A 23,207-nucleotide genomic window follows, 5' to 3' on the forward strand; every position below is an offset into this window, starting at 1 on the left:
TCAGTCCAATCCACCAGATCTCATTCCTCCTCTCATGCTGCTTGCTTCCACTGCTGCTCTGTAGTGATTCTGTGTGTGCGTGACTCCAAACTCACTTGATTAGTAAATCACTTCACCTGGTGCACTCAGCCTGGTGCATTCAGGCTGGGAGAGGCTCCAACCTGGTGTATCCAGGCTGGAGGGGCGTGGCCCACAGCTCAACTCAACATATAAATAAAGTTGGATTGGATGTAAAATGTTGGTGGGGCGAATTTTACTGAAAAGAGAAAAAAAAAAGCACGGCTCAAAAGAAAATTACAGCTGACTCTGATCAAAGTTGTGGGTGATGGATTAAAGATCAGACATGATGCTCTGTTCAGAGCTGAGAGAGAGACAGAGAGAGAAACACACAGGGGGAGGGTGGAGTGGCTCAGTGGTTAAGACCCTACCTTGTGTACCAAAGACATCATGGTCGCAAGTTCGATTCCACCCCTGGCTAATTGTACTTGATTCCATTGTAAGTCGCTTTGGATAAAAGCGTCTGCTAAATGACATGTAATGGGAGAGAGAGACAGTGTGTTAAAATCAGTTTGATGTTCACACTGACGCTGAAAGATCTGCAGCTGCACAAGAGCATGTCCCAGCGTCTAGTGCGCACACACCACTTATAACAAGAGTCACTGGTAAAGATCAGACTACAATAACACTGCAGGTGATCACCATCGCTTCAGTGACATTAGATCATTCCACCACAGTCAGCCATGTTCTGCAAACTTCCTGTGTCAGGTTTACCATCCAGCATTGAACCCTGTTCATCCAGACCCGAGCTGTCCCTCTTCTCTCCTCCTCCCTCCTCCTCAGAGGATACACCTCTAAATATAACCTGTGGAGTATTTATGGAAACTGACTTTCTTTGAAATGATTTTAAAATAGTAGCTTTTCTTTCATTATGAACTAAAAAGAAAGGATATGACATCATGATCACTTTGATCACTTTACTGATATTGAACCTTACTGATAAAATCATCTTATTAAATGTCTTATCGTAGAGCGAGTGCATGATGACTTTTTATAAGAAAGGACAGCAGACACAAATTGAGGGAGGACATATAATATACAATATTTATTTAGTTTGGACATACATGTCATCTTAATAATCCACTGGAAGTGTTCGGACTTTATGAGGGCTGCTACACAAGATCTTGTTTCTTCTGGTGTTTTAATTTGCTCTTTGTTACAAATCAAATGACCTTTTGAAAGTCATGGAAATCTTTGGTTATATAAATGTATATTAAGTGACTGAAGGTCCACATACTAGTTGTTTTCAGTTTTGAAGAAAATGTGCTTCTTTAGGAACAATGCAGTTTAACAGAGCTGATGTTTATGTGCTGCACACACAGAGTTTATAGCAACAACTCCAGTCCCTAATAAGACTTTTATATGTAAAATCAATTATTTAAAAAATCTGCAAATATGTGACATATTTGCCTGGAAGGACTTTACAGTCTGTGCAGAGAGGGACGTCTGTCCTTAGAGGCTAAACGCTGCCCTCTACAGTTCAGAGTCCTGAATCATAGTCCAAGTCTGACTGTTGATTTAAAGAGGCCATAGCATGGTCCTATCTAAACTTCTTGTCTTTCAACTCGAAGGTTGTGGGTTTGATTCCTGGTACTGCTCGTCTCCATGTTCTGACAGTCTGTGAATGCTATGAAATATGAGCGATGGAAAAACTGTAGTGTAAAGCAGCGACGAGTGCTGTGTAAATACAAACCATGTGCATGTACAGAAACAAGCTCAGCAGATTAAAACAAGAGGAAAGCAAAGACGACAGAGGACAGAGCAGGAGCATCAACACTATTAACTTCATCATCTCGTCCTCATGTGACCCTCAGAAAAGGACAAGCTGCTGATAAAGGATGGATGAAGATAATACTAACATGACCAGTCATGAGAAGTGGTGCTGTCAGGGAAACATGTGAAATAAAAATAAAACGAGAGACAGAGAGAAAGAGATGAAGAGCACAAACTAGAGTTATTGTCATTTAAAGTGTTAAAGTTTTCAGTTGAACTTTAAATATAGGAAGTATGTGATGCTGATCCAAAGCTTGGCTCCACAGTATGAGTTTTCAGAGATGGCCACATGCCTTAAAAATGTCAGCGTGTGTTGGTGTGTGTGTTGGGTTCACTGTCATGTTCCCATTGTGTGTGTGTATATATATATATATATACATATACATATATATATACGTATATATATATACATATACATATATATATATACATGTATATAAGACAGTCTTGTTTAATTTTTCCAAACTACATTATAAAACGATAATATACAGATACTATAGTGAGGATCATGTCAATCATTTAGAATCGGATTGTCCTCATCATTGGTGTTGTTCTCACACTCGCCGCTTGAGGACGATTTTCATTGAACGGGTGATTTTTAGAGGTGCGTCAAGCTGGGCATAATTCTGGAAACAACCGGAAACAACCGGAAATCAGTTAGTTTTACTTCAAAACAAAAGCATATCGTTATAACGGATATATGACGTTATATGTGAAGTTTGGTAACGTTTGTACACAAAAACAAAAGACATTTTAGCAAGAGTCACTTTGTTTTGACAGAAAATGAAAACTGTGCTTGGAGGCTAAACAATATTCCACATTTCTTAATTGGTGAAATGGGTTAAGCTTTACTCAAAAGGTTCAACTTATAACTGGGTTGTGTATAGACACTGAGATGAGCCCATGTAAGTCCTCTGTCATGCTGAGTCCTTATCTGTCAACAAACCCACCAAACAACCAGAAAACTGTGTCACAAAGTCTTTTCAATCATGTGACATTGTTCTGTAATCACGTTTGTCTCTTTTAAAGGTTTGTTCAACTATTTTTAAGTGTATGTAATGAATGAATGTGGATGTGGCTCACACATGAATATGTTCTACATCAATTCAAATTGTAATACTGATCGTAGGGTTTTATTTTGAAAGAGTTGGGCGGAAACTAAATTGGCCAGTGTATGTATGTGTGTGTTTGTGTGTGTGTGTGTCACATGGTGCTGTGGAGCTGATGGGAGTCGAGGAGACGGAGGCAGCAGCAGGAGGCGCTTCAGCATCATCATCATCACCCTCATCATCATCATCATCACCATCAACATCCTCTCACACAGGAATCACTTCAGCTCCACACACACACACACACACACACCACAGGACAGTGGCAGCGGCAGCAGTTCGATCTGTTCACGTGACAGAGGAAGAGTGGACGGAGGCGCGAGGAGGCTGAACAATGATAGTGAGGATCGCGGCTCGCGCTGTCCCAGGAGAACTCATCTGAAGAGCTGTGAGACAGCGGGATGCTGCTCTAACGCACCGGGGAGGAGACGGTGAGTAAACCCAACACGCCCGCACCTCTCTCCCTCTCTCTCCCTCTCTCTCTCTCGGTTACGCGCAGCCCTGCATTGACAGTCCCTGGGTCCGCTCCTCAGAAATCCTCGGCCCACTTGTCCGATTAATCATTTATGAGCCTCACTTGTTTGGTCCTGTGCGGAAAGTTGTCGCGTGCGTGTGGAAATGGTGGCTCCTCAGTGCGCGCGCCATGCGTCAGTGACGCGCAGCAGCGGTGTTCAGTTCTGTGTGAAGTCTGGTCCACACCGTGTTCCTTTCAAAGTTGAGATCAGGGTGAACATGCATCATCATCATCATCATCATCAGCAGCAGCGTCATCATCATCAGCAGCAGCAGCATAATCATCATCAGCAGCAGCAGCATCAGCATAATCATCAGCAGCAGCAGCAGCATTATCAGAGTCGCTCTGCCCTCACATCATTCATCCACTCATCCACAGAGGGCGTGTGTTGTCCCGCAGTGCTTCACATCAGTTAGTGTCTCATTTCCTGGTTTTGATATTTGATAATAGACTTCCGGTAGTATACATGGCTTCATATCAAAACAAGCACGTTTACATCAATATCTTTATGGTGATATCATGTTGGAATATTGTGTTATAGTTCTAAGGTCATGAGGCCCCCCATGCACTGAGCAGTGGTGTTTTCCTCTTGACCAGATGAGACGGCCCTGCACTTCACAGTCCATAAATCATGCATATTTGGGGATTAGGTGAATTGGACACTCTAAATCAGGGGTGTTTCAAACATACGGCCCGGGGGCCAGAACCGGCCCGCCAGAGGGTCCAATCTGGCCCACGGGATGAATTTGTTAAAATTTCACACTACGATTACAATCTAAACGTAATGTCAAATACAATATGTTTCTCTTCCAGATAGCTGTGACTAAATGTTTGTGCCTTTTTAGATCCAGTGTGATGTGTAAATAGTACATTTAGGCACGATATTGTTGAAATTGCACTTATATTTCTCAAGAAATGTCATGTTTTGTAAAAATATCTTCATTAAATGTAAAACAAAGGAGAAAAAAGCAAGGAGTTCTTGTTGTTCATAGGTTATTATGCTATTATTTTACTATTTTTACTGGTCCGGCCCACTTGAGATCAAATTGTGCTGTATGTGGCCCCTGAACAAAAATGAGTTTGACACCCCTGCTCTAAATGGACTGTAGGTGTGAGTGTGAGAGTGAATGGTTGTTTGTCTCTATGTGTGGCCCTGGTGATCAGAGTGTGCGTGTGTCTCTGATGATGTTTCTTTGGACAAATGTTACCGTATTTGCTAGTATCACAAAATCTGTGACACTATTTACCAATTTTACATTAGATTAGATTAGATTAGATTAGGTGGGGAAATGTACTTGTTACAGCAGCAGAGTTGAGAGCAGACAGTCTTCGTGCCTCTGTGCAGCCGAGGGAGGAGACGAAAGTTTCCCTTCTTCTTCTCCTGTTAAATGTCATCAGACATTTACACCAAGAGGCTCAACGCTGCCCTCTACAGTTCAGAGTCCTGAATCATAGTCCAAGTCTGACTGTTGATTGAAAGCGGCCATAGCATGGTCCTCACTTCTATTAGAGATATAGAGGTGTACTTACAAACATGAAGTGGTTTTTATGGTCAAAAACGTCTCAAATGTCTCATCACTGACGCTCTCGTCAGACCAAAACCACACCCACAGAACACGGGCTGTCTTGTGATTGGCCAGTTACCTGGAAGTGATGTCATTGGCACGTCAGCTCTCAGACCCGCAGCTCCCCCTCTGGAAAGGCGGATGCACCGCGAGCAATAATCAAAACATTGAGTAATGTCGTAATCCCTGACACTTTTGATCCAGAGTCAGTGACACTGTGACAGTGAAAGACTGCTGCAGGACGCCTGGAGCTTGGATAACGCTGTGGTTACTGAGATGATAAACACACATGCAAATGAAACACCAGCGTAGCGTGTAGCTTAGCGTGTAGCCAGCTATCGCTAATGATACGCTCAGCAGCTACAACGAGAGTAGGGCTCTTTAACTGTGGTCAGATATTCTGCTCATGTGTATTTACGGTTTAATGTAAAGTAACATTCTAGTTTACTGTGAGTTTTTCTTGACTTTTCCCAGTAGGTGATGTAGTTTTCCTTTTGTTTGGTGATCATTTGGTTGGGCCAGATAGTTTCAAGACAGTCTAGCTGCAGACCTGCACTGTCAGGACCCTTCGTTGCAGACCTGCACTGTGAGGTCTCCTGCACTGTCAGGACCGGAAGTTGATTCGAAGCCTTTCAAAATAAAAGCGACCATACCGGAAGCACGTATTTTTCGTTCCCAATGTTTCTTGGATCTTTATTTTATGTTTACAATGTAAATATGTTTATGTGTATCCATGTGTTTAATGAAAGAGATTTAAAAAAAAAAACGTGTATATCTTTCCAGTTCAACTGTATAAGGTGAAAAAACTCAGGAAAATGTCAAGATAAAAAACGAACAAAATATTATATATATAAAAAAGAAAATACAAAACGTTATGACCACTTCTAGTGTTATTCTACAGATAATCAGTGCAAACTACATGTACAGCTATTGTTATCATCCCTAAACATTATTAGCCTACTCAAAACATGCATTATTTTACTCCAGTGTTTTAATTTAAGTCATAAAAAGGACAGCTGTTTCGTCTGCACTACAAATTCATATTGAAACAATACATCTCTGTAAATACACCTTAATGTGTGATGGCATAATGCATCTACACTCCAACCTATTGCTGACTGTTCTTTTATACCATTATTTATCATTGAAAATTTAGCCCCCTGCACTGTTGGACCTATTTACATATTGATTTACTTATTTTTTTTTTATAGGCATATCTTATGTTTGTTTGCAATTATAACACCTCATAATTCATTTCATAATTGCTTAATATTGTTTGTGCTATGTTCTTACCTTGTGCTGTTGGACCACATGGAGGGTGTGAGGGTTGATGATTTTAAATGAACTTAGCTTTGTGTATTCAAAGTGATTACTGAATTCCTAGTTACATGACCAAGATAACCAATATCTTCAAAGCAGTTTTTTTTAATGATTTCAATTATTAGTGTTTTAACAACAACAACAACAACAACAACAACTTTTTCCACAATTTTAACTTTTGTTTTTTTTTCTTTCTACTCTTTGTACTCACAGTACGCCAAGTACCCTCGTTTGTCCATAATCTCTTCACAGAAGAGCCACATATCTTCAATCTGGTAAAAAAATAAATTTAAAAGGCTCAAGAATTAATTCTTTCTCTTCCTCATTCGGATCCATGGTGTCAAACAGCTTTCACATTTCCTGCGCAGCCTCCTCAGTTTGGGTGCTGTTCATGTTCAAATCTGAGGCATCTTCACTCTGGCTGCAAACAAGTGTTGATTCGCCTGCACCCATTCCGCTGCAGCGTTCAACTTTGGGCGTAGTGCCGGTAGTTAAGATCGAAATATGCATCTCTAAGAGACAAATAATGTCGTAATAAGTAAAACAAAATTATATAAAAACGATATGATATAACTCAGTTTTCTTGGTCTTCGAGTAGGAAAATGGCACATTTAAGTGAGCACTATCATACGATAACAACGCTAAAAACTACCCAAAAGTCCAAAACCCGATTCTTTCAAATTAATATAACTTTACAGGACAATATATAGTGTGCAACATAACGCTCTAGTGAATAAAGACTGTTTCTGTTTCTTCGTATGACGCAAAGTTGTTGTCACTTGACTGATACCCACCTCGTCGTCTTCACACTTCACATGGGGAACGAAAAATACGTGCGTCAAGTATGCTCGCTTTTATTTTGAAAGGCTTCGAATGAACTTCCGGTCCTGACAGTGCAGGAGACCTCACAGTGCAGGTCTGCAACGAAGGGTCCTAACAGTGCAGGTCTGCAGCTAGACCCCTCTCGATAGTTTGGGGGGTGTTTTGAGGCAGGGGAGGGTTGTTGGTGGTCAGCCTCCGGACCAGCTGGCTGAGGCCACTCCTCTCTATGTTGCTCTCTTGGCTTTGCCAGGCTTGGTGGTGATCAGAGGCGGGGCCACTAGTTTGGAGGTGTTTATAGAATGAGATGGCTCTTTTCTGGATGTCAGTAAGGAGCGGGAACTGGTCCTCTCTCTCTGTCTCTCTCTGTCTGTCTCTCTCTCTCTGTCTCTGTCTCTCTCTCACCTGTAAGTGAGATTCTTCCTGTGCAGCTGCATGTGTGTGTGTGTGTATGTGTGTGTGAGTGGCGCTGCATGTAGATGAATGGACCTCAGAGGGTTTGTACCTTTATTACAGTATTTATTACCATGGTTGTGTTGACGTGGCGTCTCCTGCCTTATTGAGGAGTGATGCCCTGAATGACAGCACGCTCCTTCACGATCTGTCATTTCAACTCGATCATGTTGCTTCTGTATTTTTTAAACCATACACAGGAGAATCGACAAGAGTGTATTTAAATGAAATGATGATGAATTTGGTTATGGCTGTGACACGTGTGATAGTGTAGTGAGTCTCTGGAGGAAGTTCTGTGTGTGTTCTTTTAAAAATTCAATGTGCCCAATAAAACTACTATTTCCCAAGGTATTGTAGATTTAAACTCCAGTATGATGCTGGCATGTTAAAGTTATAATGAACAGATGTGTAAGATACACTTTACATATTATACTACAGTTTAGCCATTCACCCATTCACTCACACGTTCATACGGTGCATCTATGTGCAGCACATTTTCTGTAACGTTCAGGCAACAGCAACATTTCCTCAGGTACATGATGTCACTACTGTATTACACAACCACTCACTACAAGAGCTCTCTGTTGTTTGGTGTATTTCACATTTATGATCGAGGCTGTGGCTCCGGTTTGAATCCTGGTCTATGATGTTGTCGGCCCACACACTTCTCTACAGGAGCTCCTCTACAAACTGACCAGAAACATCTCTCGGTACAGCCTGTGTGCATTTTCTCCAATATTCTCCTTGTGTACGTATTAAACATCAAGTCTGTCAGTCTGCAGGCGTGAGGCCGAGTCAGCCATCAGTGCAGGGTGACACAACTGTGAGATGGCCCCCACAGGGCATAGGACACGTCCACAAGTCCTGCTGCTCATGCACCCAAGGCGACAGGACTGGACAATGTAGGCACTCCTCGAACTGGTGTAGGGAGGATTTTAGCCTCAAAGATTTACACAATCATCACATTTACATAGTCCAACGCCCTCCTGGTCTAAGCTGTCAGTGACATCTGATATCTGTTCGCCCACAGCACAGAAACCATTGTAATAGTTTATCAATAACAGGTCTAGGGACCCTGAGGGTTCTATGAAGAGGTCCCAGAGGGTTCCCAGAGAAAAATAAAGTGAAATATAAACATAAATTTCATAAAAATGAAAAACAAGAAACAAGAAATAATATACTTCAGAGTTAGAAAGATCAAATATATATCAAATAAATAAAAATATGTTTAAGTGTCTCTGTGATGGATCAGTCTGTCACTGAATGATGATGATGATGTTGCTAACTCTCAGCTAGATGCTAAACCATTAGCATCACAGTCTGTGTCATTCACACATTATTCCAGTTTGTTCTTCATATTAACAGCAGACGCTCACGTGCTCCTGTTACAGCTTATAATACGATCATGTGATCAACACAAGTCTCCATGTGTGTAACATTTGCATTTTAAAACGACAACACTGAGCTAGCTAATAACAATGTAGCCACATAACGTTCTGAAACACAGCGGATTATTAAAGACACGTTTTTAATCCCTGAGTGTGACTTTGAATGAACACTCACGTCACGTTAATGTAAACTCAGCCCAGAAGAATTCTTTTCATGGCTGGCGTCGTCATCTCAGTAGTGCCTCGTTATTCTCATGGCCTGTAACTCTCAGTTTGTTGTGTATAAACTCTGGAGAACGTTTGCAGCTACACATTGCGGCTTCTTCTTCCGTAGCATAGCAGACGTGATGTGTGTGTATGTGTATATACATATTAGAGATGCACTGAACATTTGGCCACCAAAACATGCAAAACCTTTTTGTGATCAAATATTACAGCTACAGCTTCATGTATGTCATCAACAAAGGCCAACTATCTTCATGTGGTGTCGAGTTTTCTTTTATGCTTCTGTGCACTAAAGAAAGAGGTTGGACATGCATTTAAAAACATCTTCATTTATAGGTGAGTGCACAAGTAGTTTAGTATCTGCCATGTCTCTATGTACTATATACAATTCACAGAGCACTGTCATTTATGTAATTCATAAGTATTGATTCATGTTTCAGCTGCATTACAACATAACACAAGAGCAAACACTGTGAACACAACAACAACAGGAAAACTGTGATTCACACCCATGTGCTGTTAATGCACCATTATGTTTAATGTGAGACAATCATAACACAAGAATATGAAATCATGTGCTTGTTCTGAACATCGCAGCAGCGTTATTACATGTCGATAATGGACTCTGCTTCCTCTGCTGCCATTTAGCATCCAGCCATGTGAACAGGGAGTAAATATTGGGCCCGTCCCAAGCCCGGATACATTTCTGCTAAATCAAATATGTTGAGAAGCTGACAGACAAACAAATATCACACTAAATACCATCGTATGTCCCTATTACCATATTATTACCATGGTGTTACTCAAGTATAAAGTAAAGTGTTACAGTTTCAACTGGAGCGAGTGAAGTGAATTACTTCTTTGCCTTGTTGTGTCACATGATTCACATGAATCATGTCGCCCAGCAGAACTGTAGCAGAATTTGCATCTTCTTGCAACTTTGCAATAACCCCATATACGTTGTTTTTTTCCTGCAAACTACACATTATAGAAGCCATTGTGATTGATCCCATCCAAGCGCTTTCTCTTAACTTTAGCCTTGAGTGCTGCAGTATATTGTTGTGTATATATATCTATAGATATGTGCTGCTTTTAGTCGTGGCTGCTCTGTGCTTAAATTATAGCCTGGCTAACATCAGACTGCATGTCAATCTCATTCTGGAAACGGTGTAGTCACCTCCCATTTTCAAGAGGCGTGTCCAATGGATGCACGTGCATTTGAATACAACAATGGTGAACTCCAATCAGAGGCTCAATTATTGCACTTGAGCATTTTGGGTAATGCGGTAATGTCGTAAAATGTGTCTCTTAAAAACATGTAGCGATATACTGTAGATATAGATATATATAGATATACATATATATCTGTATATATATATATATATATATATGTATATAGATATATATAGATATATATGTATATACACTTTATGTTATGCTCTATGGTAAAAGGCTGGAAATCATTTGGCCAGCCCACCCACAATTTGCTGTGTATGTGTTTCTACATGTCCCCATGCCTGTCCAGTCAGGCTCCACCCACGACGGTCAGCTGATTGTGCGACAGATCAGTGTTTCTTCAGTGTCATATCCTCGCTCAAAGCTCGACGTCTATTGTGTCGCGCTCAATGTCATCGTTTGTTGTTGCTACAATGTGACACTACATATCTCACTGATGAGGCCCACACCCCGCCTACCAAGTACTGTTCTCAGTGGAAACACAAGCCTGACTCAGGGCTTTACTGTACCAAACCAAACCGTACCATGATGGAAACACAGCATTAGAACCCTTTCCAGGCTAAGTGGTTAGTAATGGTGCATTTCCACCGGCTCTACTCGCCTCGCCTCGGCACGGCACGATTAGGTTGCATCTCCACCACATAAAAGTACCTTGTTAACGTGGGCGGAGTCATCACTGCACGGCTGAGTGAAACTGTGGTGACTTTGTTTTATACGCGACACACTCCCACACACACACATGAGTGACTAGTGACTTTACACCAGACTTCTGTAGTTGTTGGAGATTAACCCACGTTGTTAGGATTGTTAAGTAGTTAATTTATTTTGGCTTAATTCCTGTCCACAGGTCTCCGGAGTACAGCCTCCTACTCCACAGACTACAGCGGCAGTGGTCTGTGGCTCGCGATCAGCGGCCGGCAGTCTGACCAATCACCACATAGTACCTGCTTTTAAGCACGCTTGGAACCTCGTCTGAGCAGGTACTAAAAATAGTGCCTGGTACCAGGTACTAGGCTAGTGGAAACGCTACTTAAACCGCGCCGTGCCGTGGCGAGGTGAGTAGAGCCGGTGGAAATGTGCCATAAGTGGCCATGGGCCTGAAATGCGAATTATGCAGGTCCCATATGGTTTCAGTAACATGGGTCCCACATGGGAGACCACCATGGAAACCACAGACAAACCCGCTTGAGACCCTAACCCCAAACATTGAGTCTAAGTGTGGCTCCACCTTGCATCAGCCGGTGTCACCTTTGCAACAACAGCTGTGAGTTGGTTCCTTGGACAGTGACATAGGTGACGGTGATGGAACATCATGCTGACATCTGTCACAGATGCACACACACATACATGGACGCAGGAGCATCCATTCCACTCATGAATGAGTGAGACTGTGGGTTGGAGTCTCGGTCTCCTGGGGCTCTGGTGAGGCAGATCCTATATCGATTGTTTTAGTAAGAGAATCCTCAGACTTTAATGGTGCTGCTTAATATAAGAATGGAACGAGAGATCACATCACAGGACACAAGGTAATGCTTTTCTAATGATGTCCTTCATCATTGACATGGACGTTCATATGCAGGGCTGTTTCTATCACACGTCATGCATGTGCTCCTGGAACAGCTGTAGAACCAGTAGACTAGAGGAGCAGGGGAGTGAACTCCAGACCGTACTGTACCACAGTAGCTGCCCCCCCATCCACAGCACAGGTGTCATATTGTTGGAATTATTGTAAAACATAGTCACATGAAGACGGGGGATTGTCTCCATGTGGAGTTCAGGCTTTTATAGAGAACAATGGAGATTACAGTTAACAGTTATTACGTTACCAACCAGAGGTAAAGGACAAACGTTTTGTCTGGTAATTGATAGCTCGTGCTTCAAGCTCGCGACGTGTTCACACCTGTGTCAGCATGTTCTCTGTGAGGTCACTATTACACTGTTCATGTTTGACAGAAAGTTTTGTCGACAGGGGGAAAGTGTGTGTGTGTGTGTGTGTGCGTGTGTGCGTGACCTCCATGTGCATATCACTGCAGGATCACACACAGTAAATCTCCAGATCTTGTTCTTGTTGCAGCAGCGTGGATGCTGTGGTTTATGCACTGACAGTCTGTGTCAAGCCGAGCTTCAGAGAAACTCCGAGCTATTTTAGGAGGCAGCACATTGCATGAAGTGAGGAAGTGACACGACTGTGCCTGAAAACCTTTAGAACGTCTTGATTTAGTGCTTTGCTCCCCGACACCTCTGCAGACTGCATGTCGCCTGCATCAGATAATGAAGACACACACACACACACATTTTTGACTTTTACTAGTTTTATTGCAACATTGTGTTTTGAATCAGGGGGAGTGTTATCTCTCCATCAGTGTCAGCTGACCTTTCTCTACCTGACACAGATACAGATGAAGATCACTCTGCTATCATGTGATTTTTAAGAAAATTCAATTTGAATACTCGTCATCTATGAATGCTATTGGTTCTATGATTGTATTATTTATGTATTCACCTCCACATGAAAGAGATTTCTCTCTCACACACACATAAATACATGTATATTTAGCCATTCGCTAGCATTTTACTTTCATCGCTTTGGAATAATAATCGCTCTAACCTAGTCTTCCACAAACTACATGTATTCATATCTAAAGTGCATTAATGATTATGTTTCAATCAAACTTAAACTATTACATATCAACATCACAGTATTCCTGTTTTGAGGAAATGAGGATGATGATAGTGGTCAGGATGAGGCACAAAAATGCTCCTAGATAGGAAAAGGTCATGACTCTTCTTTCATTTTTTCTCTTTCATAGTGCTGATATTCTGGGATGTGCAGGCAGTCTTTGTCCAATAGAGGGATGGGACCTACAAGTGGCTCATTGGGCCAAATTGAGTGGGTCATAGATAAAAGTGGAAATCAAACCCTGGCTACACTGAGTAAGGGTTTTCTCACTTTGAGGACAACAGAGAGACACACAGCACTTCATATATGAAAGCATGAAGCCTTAAAACTGAACACCGTGGACAATCCACTCGTCCATCACAGGGCCACAAACAACCGCCCACTCTCACAATCACACCTATGGCTAATTTAGAGCAGTGGTTCTCAACAGGTGGGGCACTCTCCCGGGGGGGCGCGAGTAGGCTACAGGATGGGAAGGAAGGAAAAATAAAAAATAAAAAAAAATCCCGAAAATTCCCCACATGTCGAAATGCAAGTCTTACACCTCGCTCTGGCTTAGAGAGCGAGGAACATAATACCGTTGATTTCATCCAAAAATGTTCACCTCATATCCTTTTTTTTTGCTGCTTCAATGTTTTGTAAATTTGTAACTTGTAAATTTACTCTCAGAAATATGTCACGACACATAAATGATGTCATAACAGATGTCATGCATATGTTTGAGCTCTAGGTCATTTAGTTGTCTGGATTTTCAGGGATCGAGGGTTTAGTGAGAAACGTCTTTGTTAGACATGATGATGTGTGAAAATATCATTTATTGCAACAGTTTCATAGATTTTGATGAAGGAAAAAAGAGGACGGATGCATCAACAGTATAACGATCACATACAAACGTAAAGAGCATGCCATTAGGTGAGTAACAAAGCTGGTGGAGCGTCACATGTTCATGGGAATATGCAGAATCTGACGATGACGGAAATAGACACTGAAGCCACAAACATCCTGAATCGTAGTTTGACCACAGTCTGAGCAGCAGCCTGCAGGCTCTGTGGCCTTTCACAGTTCACATGATCAGAAGTGCATGTATTAAAATGCATCAGCTATATTATGTCATAGTGAGAAATGAATATAAAAAGAGAAAAACAAAAAAGAATAACATACAATAATCCATTTCAGCTGTAAGCATTACACACAGTGTAGTAGGTGTATATTCATCATCTGTAGCTTTTCCACAGTGTCAGCGGCTGTGAGTGGTTGAATGGATGAGCAGGAGTGGAGGTGTACAGTAGGTGGCCTTGGACATGAAGTGTAAAGAAAGGCAGCATGAGTCACCGAGAGAGGAGTCTGAGCCGACGCTCTCCATCTGTGCTGTTATGAAAGTCACAGAGAGGAAGGCGGCGTGATTGTGTGTTCGAATTTCAGAATCCAGCTGCCGCAATGGTTTTTCCATAAGCTGCCGTTGTTGAGGCTAACCTGGCTTTTAAGACCGAACCGAATCGATGGCTGGAGGAGCTGGACTGCCCCTCTGTGTCTGCACAGCGTCGATAACACCGCTCAAACCTTCCAGATGGAAATAGAATATTAGACACAGTCTTATGGATTATGCTGTTGAGTTTCTTTGTTTTTAAAATGTTTATGTCACTAGAAAGTCAGATTAAGATTAAAGTCTTATTTTACATGTGAGAGCTAAACAGGCCGACTTAACAGCATCATACATACAGTTGGACGACAGCAAAAACATCAGAAAACAACAATGAATAAAGGTAAAGGCAGCAATATTCATGCAAACGCTTATTTTCATAATTGATTCTTTTCTTGATTAAACCTTCAGTTATTTTGTCCAGAAAATATAAATCTGAAAATCTAGGAAGCTGAAAGAAAATGAAAGAACGCTAAAAGCGATGAATCGATTAAAGATAATTGATGATTAGTAGTCAATTATTCGATTATTCATCGCAGCCATAAAGTGCTTATAGATTGTAGCTGCAGATTAAAGCAAGAGGAGCCAGCAGTGACCTCAGGTTTCCTCAGTGTTCAGAGTCACTAAACCCCGTCTTCTGAGGATAACTCCGCCCAAATCCTGATTTTGCATTTCCATTTAAGCATTTAGCAGACGCCTTTATCCAAAGTGACTTACAAGAAAGGAATAAGCTACACAGAAGAAGTCTTGGAAAGAACAGTGGACTGATGTGGGGTGAGAGTGCTGAGGTGGATGCAAGTGCAGGAGGGGGGTGGAGGTCGGGTAAGTGCTCGGACAGAAGATGCTCCTGGAAGAGCTTCTTAAAGACTGACGGGGTAACGTGTTCTGGTAACGCGTGGTAGATCATTCCACCAGCGTAGAACAAGAGTCTGAGAAGAGCCAGACCATAATCTTTTAATGAACGGGGGCAACATGAGCCTTTAGAAGAGCATTGAAGTCGCTGGGAGCAGACCCGATGAGCACTTTGTAGGCTAGCATCAATGATGTGAATTTGATCTTGGGCAGCTAAGGGCAGCCAGTGGAGCTCAATGAACAGATAGGTGTCATGATTGAAGAGCAGGCACATCTGTCGTGGTGTCACAGCGCAGGGAGATGAGCAGAGCCTGTACTAGGAGCTGGGTCGCCTGTTGACTTACGTACGGTGGGATTTTTCTTAAACTGAATAGTGCAAAGTGAAAAGACATGATGTGTAAAGGTCAACTGCTCGACAATCATGACACCCGCGTTTCCTGCTGTCCTGGAAGGAGCCAGGCATTTATTTACACATCATTTAGATATTTGGATAGTTCTGTCAGTGTGGTTGATTATGGTAATGACGAGGTGTCCTGATCAAAACCACGTCACAATCTCAATCAAAGATTTAACCAAAAACATTGGACAGAGATGTTACCCTCCATGCATGATGATGTGTGAGCGGTGCCGTAACAACACAGAGCTACGTGACTCTCTGTGATGTGTTCCATTCATGTTGTTAATGCATTATTTCAAAGTGACAATAAGGTCTTAGTGTGGCACATTATGTATATATATATATATATATAAAAGTGTAATCATGACATAAAACCAATGATCCGAGACTAAACTAGACAGAGAAATAAAGATCAAATGTCATCATGTTAAAGATGTGTTTGTATGTTCTTCATCAAAGTCCATGAATCCGTGTTTTATTCAGTGTTATTTCAGTGTTTTCATTGAATCACCGCTGGCAGAAAAGAAACCAAACACACTGTGCTTTGGCCTTGTTTTTTAATTTAGAGCTGAAGCTTTCACGGAAATGAGGGTCGCGTTTGACTTTATGTGGAGTTTTGCAAATAAGTTTACACCCAAACAGGCACAGCAGCAGAAACTGTTGCATACTGAAGCTTGAAGGACGAGGTGCAAGCCTGCAAGTGCAAAAGAGTGACTCACCCAAAACCACAGGGGCATGTGCTTCACAGACAGCATCAGTACGATCATCAAAGAGCCTGTGTCTGTCTCTCTGTCTGTCTGTCTGTGTGTCTGTCTCTCTCTGTCGCTCATTAGCTTGCTTTCAAACACACTCACACACCTGGAGAAACTCCAGTTAAAGGGGCGGATTAATAAATTGCTGACACAGAAAGTGAACGCTGCAATCATGTTGAACTCTGGCTCTATCCTGCAAAAGCCTCAGGGAATGGTTTCAAATAAATCACTCACAGTCTGCCTGCCCTGAAGAGGAGTGTGTGTGTGTGTGTGTGTGTGTGTGTGTGTGTGTGTGTCTGTGAATGTGCTGCATGTACATGTGCCGTTGACATGTCTATGGGATGAGAGCCTGATGAGAAGGGCCACAGTGTGACTGTGACTTGGTAAATGGAAGTGGTTTCATCTGTACCTGCTCCAATTGGCTCTTTGGAGACGTCCTCGGGGAAATAAGACCAGCAGCAGCAAAACAAGCGCAGAGAGACTGATGTGTTTGTCCTGTGTTGTGCACGAGGGTCAAAGATTGATGTTAGGAAATGCAACAAATGTGCACAATCCACACATAATATGAGATTATGACAAGAATGAGTGTCAGGGGATGTGTATGTGCGTGTATGTGTGTGTGTGTGTGTGTGTGTCTGTGTGCGTGTGTGTGTGTGTGTGTGTGTGTGCTCTAGAGGCAGCAGCACTTAGACCTTTCACATAAAGCACACAGCGCTGCTCGTTCTCATTCACATTGTTCTTCATGTTTCGTTTTCTGTGCTTTTATGTGGAAATAAAATAATAACAACAACAATAATGACACACTTTATTCATCAAGCACATTTAAAGGTGCTGTAAGTAAAAGACAAAACAAACATGGCCATTTTATAAAAGAATAGGTTTTCCACGTTGAAGCTGGTTCTAAACAGTTGGTTATGATGACATTATTAATGAGGGGAGGTCAGCACAGTCACAGTGTTTGGGCTGCTGAATATGGAGGGTTGTGCAGTGAACACGAGTGGTCAGAATGTGGGTGTGTGTTGGTGTATTTATTACAAAGATGGAAGATGTAATGTAAAGGATGCTACTGCAGATGTCTATGGTGAATGTGATGAAGGCATGGATGAGTGTTTTAGCTGCAGGGAAGGACAGTGATGGACAGTGAACTACTCATCAAAACAGTATTATGTTCATTGGTCATTTACGTGCACATGTCAACTCTCTTACTAAACAAATGCAAACAGCCTAATCCAATCACACACATGTTGTGTACTTGTGTGTGAGACGGGGAGAGAGAAGTCACAGAGGGCATTGTGTTTCTTACTCTGTGCTTGAGGGGAAACAGGCATAAACAGTTCAAGCTGAGCAGAATGTTATCATGGAGAAAAGATTCAGGCGACATCTCAGCAGCTGACGATGCCACAGGTGCCACCAGTCAATCAACCTGTCTGTGGCGCTCTGTGAGTAACTAATAAATGTAGAAATATTCACTAACACAGGAACAGCTATGAAGCATAACCAGCCCTAGTTAGTGCTTTGTTTTATAGTCCTTTATTATGTCGTGTTGACCTCTTTAATATGCTCAGTCCAGTTCTGATGGATTGTTGTAGTCTGCTCATTCATTTATCGTCTCCTGGTTTATCACAGGGCGCTGGAACCCATGCTGACTTACAGAGACTCTTTGGTGACGCGACACGGAAAGTTCGGTCCTGTGTGAACGCTGCAGGACAGTGTCCAGTTCACCTCTGCATGTTTTAGGGTTGTGGAAGGAAACTTCAGAACCTGCAGACTCCACACAGAGAGCCTCTCGGTCAAACCGGGATTCAGAGCTGGGACCTTCTTGCTTTGAGGCAATTGTGCTGCAGGCTACTCCACCGTGTGGCCCCTTTACTCTATTATCAGTTGTGCTGTATAGTCCCTGATAATATGCTCCAAATAAATGTACTCATATGATGTGGGTACACAGGCTGCACATGTGTTTATGTATAAGCGTATATTGAGCTAAAGAGGTGCACAGTTGGCTCAGAGAGAACATAAGGAAACTAATTCTTTACCGCTTCCACTGTCTTTCCCACTGCCATGTTTATGACGACAGCTCCTTTTCCTCCTCTGTGCCCATGTCCTCTGCATCGTGTTATCTTTTGTCGGAGGACTCCTCATGCACACACACACACACACATTCATACACATGTGGAAGACACACCTCCCCCTCATTTCTTATTGAGGTAAAATGAGTGCAACAGCAACCAGTGATGAATAATTGAGTTTTCTGCCTCCGCACAGAAATAGCAATCTCTCCTCACAAGTGTGAAAACATCAGTCGCCACCCATGACCTGGGAACAAGCACCGCCGTGTGTTTCTGTTTGTATGTCTTGAGACAGACTGAACATTTTAGTGAAATGCTGAAACTATGTTTATGATGTTAATGCATCTAAACTGAAAGCTCTTGTCTATGCACTGTGTTTTAAAGGTAGGGTGTGTCAGTGTGGAACAGCAGCTTCTACTGCACGACAAACTACAACTCACATCTCATTAAAGCTCTGCCCCCAAAACACCAGCTGTCATTTTCTATAGTGCAACTGCACCTTCTCCACCAGTGTTACGCAACTCGCTCTAACGTCCAGCCAACATCACAACCTCAGCTACATTACAGTGAGGCGACAGAGTTGTCTTTGTCTGTGTTGTCTTTGGGCTGTGAGGACATAAAGACGATTTCATTTTGACTGTTCAGCTTTGACGACACAACGACGGCGAGACAAAGTTCCTTAATGCGTTTCTTCAAAAGAGTTGAAGGAGAAGATACACATCCATCGACCGAGCTTGAGCCAGCTCAGTTCAGACACATTAGCTCACAGGAAGTGGCTGGCAGCCCCGGCCACTTGCTCCACTGTTGGTGTCCTCTGCCGCTCAGGCTGACGCGGGTTTACCCACCGATTGATGAACCACCATCAAAGCAGCTGTGTGCGCATTTGCTGTTATTACAGCCATTGCAGCTTCAGCACTACCGCACAGCTCAGGAATAGCAGCTGCTTGCGTGACTTGTCCATGGTGCTGAAGCTGCAATGATGCACAAACACTTTCACAGTTTACGTTTCTATTTATTTGCCGGGTTGTGCAATAAAATGATTCAGTTCCATGCATCGGCTCTCCGTGTAGCTTTGGCTTTTTTCTACTTTTACTGTTAGGTGTTAGCCTTTAATCTGGATTATAAAGTGCATCACCTGCATAGCATTCCAATTTAGGGGAAAACCACATTCTTGGGGAGTCAAACACAGGAACAACCCATGGAGCAAACAGCTTATATACAGCTAATATTGACATTGTGAAGTACTGTCATTAATGCTCTGATTTTAATATGACATGAGTGTTTGACTATTTGCTTGATTTAAAAGTTATAAAAACAAATCACCAAGCATTTAGTTTTAGTGTAGGTGATGAAATTGACAAGATTTCTTGAATGCATCTTGAAGCTGCTCCACTGGGAACCCTTCATCACTTTCAGTTTAGAATAACAAGAGACTATAGAAATCACACAGGTAACAGGAAATGGCATATATTATTAGATCAATATAGATATTGGCTGTTTCAGATCCAAATCTGTATGAATCAGAAAATCTATTGTTTTCAGAACTTTCAGGGATGGAACGCTTACCTCAGATCATCTGTCGCCTATGAAGCGACGCATGTGTCCATGCTAATATCTGGTAGGAGGAGCTTCCATACAAAACATTATTACTATGCCACTTTTAAATGAGATCCAACAATCAGCGACCACATTTTAAATAAAGTGTTAACTGTAACAGTAGCTGATCTAATCTTTATAACTAGTATTGGTATGGCTCAGGCTTTTGCATTGAGTCTTTGTTTACATGTGGGTGACTCCTGGGAGCTGTCTGCAGCAGTCAGAATGGTGACATGACAAAGGATCACAGCAAACTGACAAATAAGACCAAATCTGACAGCCAAATCCTCAGGGTGGTTCCACGGTGTGACAGCAGCTCCTCCAGCAGAGGAGCAAGTGCCCTTCACAGCACCGTCACTCATTTATGCAATTTCAAAGTACTACAGGAACGACAATGAACCTGCCATCGCTGGTCACTTACGAAACAGATCATTTTATGCAACATAGTGGAAATGAAGGTATAGCGATGGTAGTGCAGCACAGTGGTATAGAGGGTAAACACACACATCCATCACACTGAAAACAGAGGTCTGCTCTAAATGTGACCACTTCATCTTTTGCTAACATTAAAGATCTGGTTTGTGTGCATGTTTGACAGCCTGCCACCATCATAGGTGAAGATGAATGTGTGAGGTTAAATCTTTTCCCTCTGATGTCCCCTGATGGACAGCACCAGCAACTGCCAGCATACAGTCCCAGTCATTATGAAGAGAGGTGACATACGAGCTGGGCATTGAAAAGGTTAACACACTAAGAATAGAATAATAGGCTGTTAGTAAAAAGAAAAACACTTTGTTTGTTCAAAGGTCAATAACAAATAAAATGAATAGCTCTTCACACCTGGGACGAGAAATGTGGGCCTCAGTCAGAGACAATGGGAGGAACAGATAACCAAACACTAGAGAATGAGATATCTTCAAGTTCAGTAAAATCAGTAAAAATGTGGCGACCAGTGACTGGAGAACCAGGAAATCAGCAGGTGCTTGATGAAGGAATTGGAAGCAGGTGTGCTCCTACTGCAGGTGACCTGATAGCATGCTAAGATGAGTGCAGGGGGAAAAGGAGGAGATGTAGGCGGAGCATGACACAGTAATTCCCATCATGCATATATCATATATGTCTGCCATAGTGTTGATACAGAAGCAACATGTGAGACTGAAACGCCTGAAACAGGCTAAACTAGCACAGAGATTGAGACACATTTCTGCGTCTGTCTCATTCCTTCTGTTCTCTCTAGTCCTTGTCTGTCTCTCTCTAGTCCTTGTCTTTCTCTCTCTAGTCCTTGTCTGTCTCTCTCTAGTCCTTGTCTGTCTCTCTCTAGTACTTGTCTCTCACTCTCTAGTCCTTCTCTCTCTCTCTCTCTCTCTCTCTCTCTCTCTCCCACTTCTTTTTTGTTGCTAGTTGGGGGATTCGGAGGGTTTCTCCAAATTGGCACACAGATGAATAATGCATCTAAATCAGCACTGGCAGAGTTGCAGTTGGATGTCTGTCTGTCTGTATGTCTGTCTGTCTGTCTCTGTATTACAAAGGGAGTTCACAATACTTCACAGGAGGAAAAAAAATTTTTTATTACTTGTTACACAGTTTCCCGGGTGTGCTTTTACACTTAAAAGAACGTCCTGGTGTATTGTAGCGTCATTATGAGGACATCCTGGTGTGTTTTAATATTGTTATGAGGACATACTGATGTGTTTTCATATTGTTATGAGGACATACTGATGTGTTTGTTAGAGACATACTGTTGTGTTTTATGAGGACATACAGGTGTGTTTTTATTATTGTTATGAGACATACTGGTATGTTTAATATTGTTGTATGAGACATCCTTATGTGTTTAGCTGTTATGGCTAGGTACATGTTTTATTATTGTTAAGAGGACATGTACTGATAATGTTTTAATATTATTATGAGGACATACTGAGGTGTGTTTAGCTGTTATGAGACATCTGGTGTGTTTTAATATTGTTATGAGGACATACTGATGTGTTTAATATTGTTATGAGGACATGCTGATGTGTTTTAGCTTTGTTAGCTACTGGTGTGTTTTTAGCTGTTATGGCGGTGACGGTGTGTTTTGGCTGTTACATCCTGGTGTGTTTAATATTTATTGCTATGAGGACATCACGTGTGTTTTGGCTGTTATGAGACATCCTGGTTGTTTTAATATTGTTGAAAAGGACATACTGGTGTGTTTTTAGCTGTTATGGGACATACTGGTGTGTTTTAGCTGTTATGAGGACATACTGGTGTGTTTTAGCTGTTATGAGGGACATACTGGTGTGTTTAATATTGTTATGAGGACATACTGGTGTGTTTTAGCTGTTATGAGGACATACTGGTGTGTTTTAGCTGTTGTGGGGACATGCTGGTGTGTGAGGCTGTTAAGGGACATCCTTGTATTTTTAATATTGTTGTAAGAAAAGGGGACATACTGGTGTGTTTTGGCTGTTATGAGAACATACTGGTGTGGACATAATGGTGTGTTTTAATATTGTTATGAGGACATACTGATGTGTTTTAATATTGTTATGAGGACATGCTGATGTTTTTTAGCTGTTATGAGGACATACTGGTGTGTTTTAGCTGTTATGACGGACATCCTGGTGTGTTTTAATATTGCTATGAGGACATACGTGTGTTTTAGCTGTTATGGGGACATACTGGTGTGTTTTAGCTGTTATGAGGACATACTGGTGTGTTTTAATATTGTTATGAGGACATACTGGTGTGTTTTAATATTGTTATGAGGACATACTGATGTGTTTTAATATTGTTATGAGGACATACTGGTGTGTTTTAATATTGTTATGAGGACATACTGGTGTGTTTTAATATTGTTATGAGAACATATTTAATACATACATAAAACGTATACATACATAAATTTGATTCTCTTCTTTAGCTTGTGTATCTACATGTGGGTGTATTTCTTGCAACTCCCAATACTACACTACGAAAAAGCAACTTGTGAGCACAAAGCTTATT

General features: G+C 41.8%; 1 protein-coding gene across 1 annotated transcript in view; it reads left to right on the top strand.

The window, feature by feature from the left end:
- Positions 1-3,038: 3,038 nt before the first annotated feature.
- Positions 3,039-23,207, top strand: part of LOC122776883 — a 54,367-nt gene continuing 34,198 nt past the window's right edge. The window contains exon 1 of the mRNA XM_044037645.1: positions 3,039-3,370. The gene's annotated coding sequence lies outside the window, so the exon portion shown is untranslated. The remainder of the gene's footprint in view (positions 3,371-23,207) is intronic.

Source organism: Solea senegalensis, linkage group LG11 (genome assembly GCF_019176455.1).
Source record: "Solea senegalensis isolate Sse05_10M linkage group LG11, IFAPA_SoseM_1, whole genome shotgun sequence".
Taxonomy (NCBI): Eukaryota; Metazoa; Chordata; class Actinopteri; order Pleuronectiformes; family Soleidae; genus Solea; species Solea senegalensis.